Source organism: Elephas maximus, chromosome 13, assembly GCF_024166365.1.
Source record: "Elephas maximus indicus isolate mEleMax1 chromosome 13, mEleMax1 primary haplotype, whole genome shotgun sequence".
NCBI lineage: Eukaryota > Metazoa > Chordata > Mammalia > Proboscidea > Elephantidae > Elephas > Elephas maximus.
Window position 1 is genome coordinate 13888845 of NC_064831.1, and position 7268 is coordinate 13896112.

Below are 7268 nucleotides of genomic sequence, written 5' to 3' on the forward strand. Positions count from 1 at the left end.
TAGCTAGGCTTAGACTCCATGTTGCAGATGCTGTTTACGTCCTAAGAAATCTATTTAAAGTTTTACCAGACCAATATTTCTAATGGATAGATTCAGAAACAAAAATCGTGGATAGTCGTTCTTTTTTCACCATAGCTTTTTCTTTTATGCCACATGCTTTGATTTATAACTCTTTGCCCATAAATTTCTCTTTCATTTTACCATTAGGGGCTCCAGTGGGTTTAAAAGAAATTAAACTTAGAGGAGTTAAATTCCAGAAATACTCCAGGAAAATATTCTTTTTGTATGATATAAGCCAATGTGAGGGCCCTGGTAGCATATTTCAGTGGGGAGAATCCCTTCATTCTAACGGAGTATCTAGTCTAATGGAGCATTTTGTGCTCAAAGAAAAACTCATTCTCTGGGATGTGCTGAACCAGGTACATAACTTACCAGAAATGAAGTTCAGTTCAGCATATTCTAGGAAAATGAGTCACACGAGGCTTGGATCTTGTGCTATGCATCATTCACCTTAAACAGCACAGTCTGCCTTCTGTAACCATGACGATTTGAGGAAAGCTGAGAATAAGTCACTTACGGAAATCAGCTGCAGTGAGCTCCCGGGGCTTTTACATGTTTTCCCAAAGATAGTCTCTGTAACGACACCTCACAGGCATAACAGGCAAGGGGATAGAAAGAGAGGCTTTCTAATGGTTAGAATTGTGCTTTTGCATGTTTTCCTTTACTTGGTCAAAATGTCTACGCTCCTATATTCTTTTTTTTTCCTTTCTTACTCATTCTTCTCTGAGTCACTACTTGATACTACAATTGTAGATTAATGTATGTTCCGATTGCTATTTTATATATTTCTTCCCTTCCTTTTCCATGATGATTTTCAGCTGCTTCATTTTTTTTCTACAACTTTACATATTTTCTTTTCATTGCAGCTTTTTTTTTTTTTTTTAAATATATATACTTGCCATTAAGGGTAGTCATTTTGGCTCTTATCCATGAATTTTTGTCCTTTACTATAAACTAGAAGTTGGGAAATTTTTCTGTGAACGTCCAGAAGGTAAATATTTTCAGCTTTGCCAGCCACAGTGTGTCACAACTATTTAACTGTCGTGTAGTGTGAAAGCAGCCATAGGTAATATGTAATGAATCAGTATGGCTGTGTTCCGATAAAATATTATTTACCAAAACAGGGAGCAAGATGGATTTGGCTCTGTGCCATAGTTTTGCCGATCTCTGTTGTAGACTGTAGAATGGCAAAGCAAATAAAATCTTCATGATTAACTAGAAGAGATACAGAAATACCTAACCTGTCTCGTTTCATATACCAAACCTCTTCAAATGTTTTGGACACAGTAGATATGCCTTAAAATTGTTGACTCACGAAAGTTCTAAAAGTATATAAATTGAGCACAATATTCTGGACTCTTGGGCAGTAATCTGCACAATGGGTAATATATTCCATATCTAGATTTTTTTTTCTGGTTTTTCTAACAATCAAGCCTAATATACAGAAACTAGGATCTATGTGGATATAAATCTTAGCCTCAATTTCCTGTATCGAGCATTCAGAAAAACAACTTTTTAAAGGCAGTTGGGAAACAATTTTATTAACTAAATTATTAACAAATGTGGATCTCTAATGTAGAGGGAAATCTCAAGCTTTATATCATGTGATTAGTAAAATTTTATTAGCTAATATTCTTTCTTGTAGGTCTAAGCTGACCAACTTCCTACATTTGTTTCTGTTTCTATGGGAGCTTAAGTTTGAAGGTAATTTCTGAAAAAACAAAATCTTACCTAGAAATCATTAAGGCATGCTTATGAAACATAGTTTATATCATATAGAAATATCAGCTTTATCTAAATGTTATAAATTTTGTAACTTTTAAAATTATTTTGAAAAAATACAGGTTGGTATCTCTTATGAGGGTACTGCTGTTGTTGTTACTGCTGTGGAGTTAATTCCAATTCACTGTGGCTACGTGTGCGCAGAGCAGAACTGCTCTCCGTAGGGCTTTCAAGGCTGTGACCTCCCAGAAGCAGATCACCAAGCCTGTTTTCCAAGGACCTCTGGGTGTGTTTGAACTACCAACCCTTTGGCTAGTAGCCGAGCACTTAACCGTTTGTGCCACCCAGGGGCTTTTATGAGAACACTACTGAATATTTTTTGTAAGAAAAACACATTTGAATTTTAAGAGAGCACAGGTAAAGGATTGTGTGATAACACTTTTATTTTCACTCTCTTCATTAGTCCCATCTGAATCCTACCCTATTTACTAAAAATAAAGATAATTTTCTTCCCTGTGTTTTCCCTCTGGCAATTACTCACTGTTGTTCACAGTAACCATTACCCCCCTCCAAAAAATAAACTAAATGCTCATTTTGAAAAGTCAAAACACTTCCTATCAAAAAAACAAGAGAGTGCTTAAAGAGAAGTAATCACTGCCAAATCACATAGACTCTCTCTCGGAGGAGCTGTGGGATGGCTGGTTTCCCCTTTGATTGACTAGTTCAATGTCAGCATTTGGAAAGCACTTATTCATATATGTGCATCTTCTTTCTTGTACGCTGATACCCTCACTTTTAACAAAAACCTGTCTCCTAAAAAATAAAACAAAAAATGTGGGGATAACAATTTTTTAATTGCTTAGCCCAAATTTAAGAGATTTTTCTTCTTTTTCTTAATCCAACTCCTATAAATTTCTTGACTAAAAATGATATCAAAGAATTCCACTCATCAAATAATTCCATTCACAATAAGGTGCTTATTCTAGAGCTCCATACATACAGGTTCTTATTACTCTGACAGGTCCACAGAAACAGAACGCCCTTAGCTTTTCAAAATCAGTTTAGCAAATCTGGAGCTCTGGAGGAGAAAACCATAAGAATAATTTATTCCCTAAGCATCCGTTAATCGCCATTCACTTGCCTTAGAGTGCACAGAATAATCTATTTATAACATAACTATGGAAGGAAATTTACAAAGAGATCTAGCAAAGTTTTCTCCTTAATCAAGCCAACCAGAATATATGGCAGTGATTTATAAATCCCACGAGAATGGTTCACCCTGAAATGAAGTGACTTTCAAAAATGCATTGTTAAGAAAATAGTGACAACTATACACTTCAATGGGAAAATAAATCCAGGTGATCCTATGCTTTGCAGGAAATATCAACGCGGACTACTAAAATGGGGGAAAATTTAAGCTGTTACAAGTTAACAGAAAACCATTTTAAAAATGAATATATGAGTCTATTTTTTCTTAGGGAACAATAAAAACCCAAAATCAGCTCTCAAAATTTCCTTCCAGAGAAATGCAAAAATGACTTCGATCATTAATGTTGCCACATGCTCACTTACAAGCACCTGTGTACCTAAGCACAGTTAAATTTGCTGAGTAATTTACCCAAATCTAAAGTCGAATTACTAATTCTCTGTGATCTGGCCTAGAAGATCAGGAATTTGGCCCAGGAAATACAGACCCTGGAAAATGAGACAGTGTCAACATTTTGAGAATTGGAATGCAGGGTAGGGGAACTTCCCTGAGAATAAGAACATAATTTCTCCATTGGGTGGATCCAAGATGTAAAAAAAAAAAAAGCTTGATAAAAAGCTTGATACTGACCTTCAAATGGACACATTCTGGTAAACTAGTACACAGTGATTTCAGGCCAAAGAAATCAAGGAAGTTTGAATATTTAACCCCAACATGGATAAACCAATTTTGTCTTTGATGCCACTACTCTCAAGCACCAGTCTGCAGTAGAGGAAATTATCAATTAAAAAAAAAAAGGAGAATAAGAAAAAGATAAAACAGAACCAAAGACAGAGAGGGACTAAACTTTCTAAGTTGCCTTCTGGAATTCTTTTGAGCCCCTAAAAATATCAATCTGTTTATATTTCTCAACAGAAGTTTCACTCTTCTTGGGGCTCAAGAATAGAACACTAACACTCCATCCCTAGCAAGCAAATGTTTGCTTTCCATTTAAGTTAGCTAAAGGTATTTATTAACTCCTGAGTAATTTAAGGAACTAACATTTGCCTTCTAGCTCCCTATTCCTAATCTAATTGCGTAGTAATCACAAAAAGTAGACACATGAATCTCAAAACCTGCAGATTTATGAACATCACTACAATTAATTTCCTTTAGAAAACTCTTTTTTCTTGAAAGCAGTCATCATTTTCTTACACTATTACTAGTAATGACAAAACTATAGGAATTGCAATGACTTTTCCTCTTTTTCTTCCCTGAAACAGTGCTGTTATTGGATTTCCCTGTGTCTCTCAATCAAAGTTAAACTATCATTTTATTCTTGAAAAGGGACAGATTCGATGAGGTAACAGCTCATGTGTTAAGAAATACTAAAAATTATCATGTAGGAAATACAAGAATGGCATATTACAGCATCAGGCAAATGCATTGTATCAGCCAGATGCTAAAAATGAATTTAGGGACAAAACAGGTTGACATGATAATGAAATTTTGTGTTAAAACCATAAAAAATACAAATTACAAATGAAGTATGAAAACTAAGACTACTATCGTGCAGTCTTCTCTTACATTTTCCTGTCATATTACCCATTTGTAAACCTTTGGCATTTGAAATAGAAAAACAGCTGTTCTCTTTGATATGATAATATAATTTTAGTGAACAAAGCGTGTCCTTAACAGAAACCTGGCCCTATTAGTAAATTACTACCCTGAAGATCTATAAATCGACTATCCTAAAATCCAATATACTTTTTCTATGACTTATAAAATGCCAATAATCCTGTATTGGAATCCAACTCCTGAAGTTATTTCAGCGTGAAGTTGGCAGCCTGTTTAACTTAGTGGGTATAATGTAAGGTGACAGCTAGAACTGGTTAAATATACCCTGAGTGGTCTGCTGAAATTTTTTTGTAGGAACATGGTATAAATATGATTGGGCATACTTTAAAATGTTCCTAGGCTGAAATTATCTGTTGAAATTATGGTATTGGAAACCCTGGTGGCTTAGTGGTTAAGTGCTATGACTGCTAACCAAAGGGTCGGCAGTTTGAATCCTCCACGTGCTCCTTGGAAACTCTATGGGGCAGTTCTACTCTGTCCTATAGGGTCGCTATGAGTCGGAATCGACTGGACGGCACTGGGTTTGGTTTTTGGGGGTTTATTATGGTATTGGAATTTCAGATCTTAACTCCCCTTTTACGCATGCACTTGAGTGCACCTCAAACATTTCATCTGATAGCTTGGCCCAGCCCACGTGTGCATATTTGACCACCTTGTGATTCTTTGCTGGCTGTTTATTCAGGCATCTGTTCTTCATAGGATACTCAATATCCTTAAGAAAATGCCTGTCCTTGCATGACCTCATCTGACTCCACGCTTAACTAACAACGTGGAACAGCCTCCGTAGTAGATAACTAGGAATATAACTGAACTCATTCAATTCTTTATCAACATCCCTGTTGAGAGACACAGTATTTATTATTAGCTGATCTCTAGCTTTTCCTTCAGGTACTCTAAAGCTGATTCCCTGATTAAGACAGATGGCAAAGCGTTTTGTACTTTGTATCCCATATATATATATATGTATTTTTTTTTTCCTCTCCTGTAGAGCTAAATGAATCCAGGCCTTCTTGCTCCCAATTTAAGTCCTGTCTCAGCACAGAATCTCATTCAAAAGAAATACAATTCAATTCAGAAAGTGCTGGTGAACAACACAGTTCTTTCAGAAAGGTTTTCTTAGGGTGTGTATGGATGGGGGCAGGGTGGGGCGAAGTTGCGCTCACGTCACAGAGCACACAACAAGGATTTCTAAGGATATCCTTTCCTAATCTCCATCCCTGTCTTCACTCATTACAATGGCTCATCTTTGTCCCACCCACAAAACTCTCAAAACTGCTCTCAGCTTCCTGTCTTCACTCTGCCCCTACTTCTCCCTTTTATTAGATATTATTTATTTCCTTTCAAACTTGTAGAAAAATCTATCCTACCTCTCTTTCTCCCTTAAGCGTCAGTATGTGCAATCCAAATAGCAAGACAAAGACCTGGGAGACCAGAAGTGAAGAGAAAAAAATGGGGGAAGGGAGTCCACAGGTGAGGGACTGATACTCATATTTAATTTTTTTTCTGTCACACTGATTTTAATTTAATATTATGCCATTGAGAAATAATAATTCATATGTGTTTGAAACTCGTTGTTGTATTCATTATAGAGATTTGAGTGTCAAGTTCATCACTGTTTTCTGAAATGATAATCCAGAGAGGAAATTTCTCTTGAGTTTGTTTTCATCTTATGGGGAGTGTGAATCACATAATTTCTTGGATCAGGGACTTAAAAACTTAGAACCAAATCTGGGCTACCACTCTTACATATACGCAAAGGTATGTACCTCATTTGCCCTGCTTTCATTTCTTCTTTCTCCTGTTTTCTTCTATTTCTTTATAATCGTATGTTATCTTATGCTGTTTGTATTTGTCTAAGTTGTGTACATTACCTTAAATTCTTTCTTTTCTGGGTATAGAAAATATATGTCATATATAGTATATTTTTTGAAAAAAAATTTAATTATCCTTCTTTTTTTGTCAGTATCCCTTAAATCTTCTTCAATTCAGTAGGTAGCCTTGCCACACTTATAAGAAAATTCTTTAGTTGATTTTCTTTTTATTTGAATCTTCTTGACTAGGAAGAAGGACCCAGCAGTCTACTTCTGAAAAGCATTAGCCAGTGAAAACCTTATGAATAGCAGCAGAACATTGTCTGATATAGTGCTGGAAGACGATCCCCTAGGTTGGAAGGCACTCAAAAGATGACTTGGGAAGAGCTGCCTCCTCAAAGTGGAGTTGACCTTAATGATGTGGATGCAGTAAAGCTTTCAGGACCTTCATTTGCTGATGTGGCATGACTCAAAATGAGAAGAAATGGCTGCAAACATCCATTAATAATCAGAACCTGGAATTATGAAGTATGAATTTAGGAAAATTGCAAATCATCAAAAATGAAATGGAACGCATAAACATCAATATCCTAGGCATTAGTGAGCTGAAATGGACTGGTATTGGCCATTTTGAATTGGACAATCACAAAGTATACCATACTGGGAATGACAACTTGAAGAGGAATGGTGTTGCATTCATCGTCAAAAAGAACATTTCAAGATCTATCCTAAAGTACAGTGCTATCAGTGATAGGATACTATCTATAAGCCTACAAGGTAGACCAGTTTATATGACTATTATTCAAATTTACACACCAACCACTAAGCCAAAGATGAAGAAATTGAATATT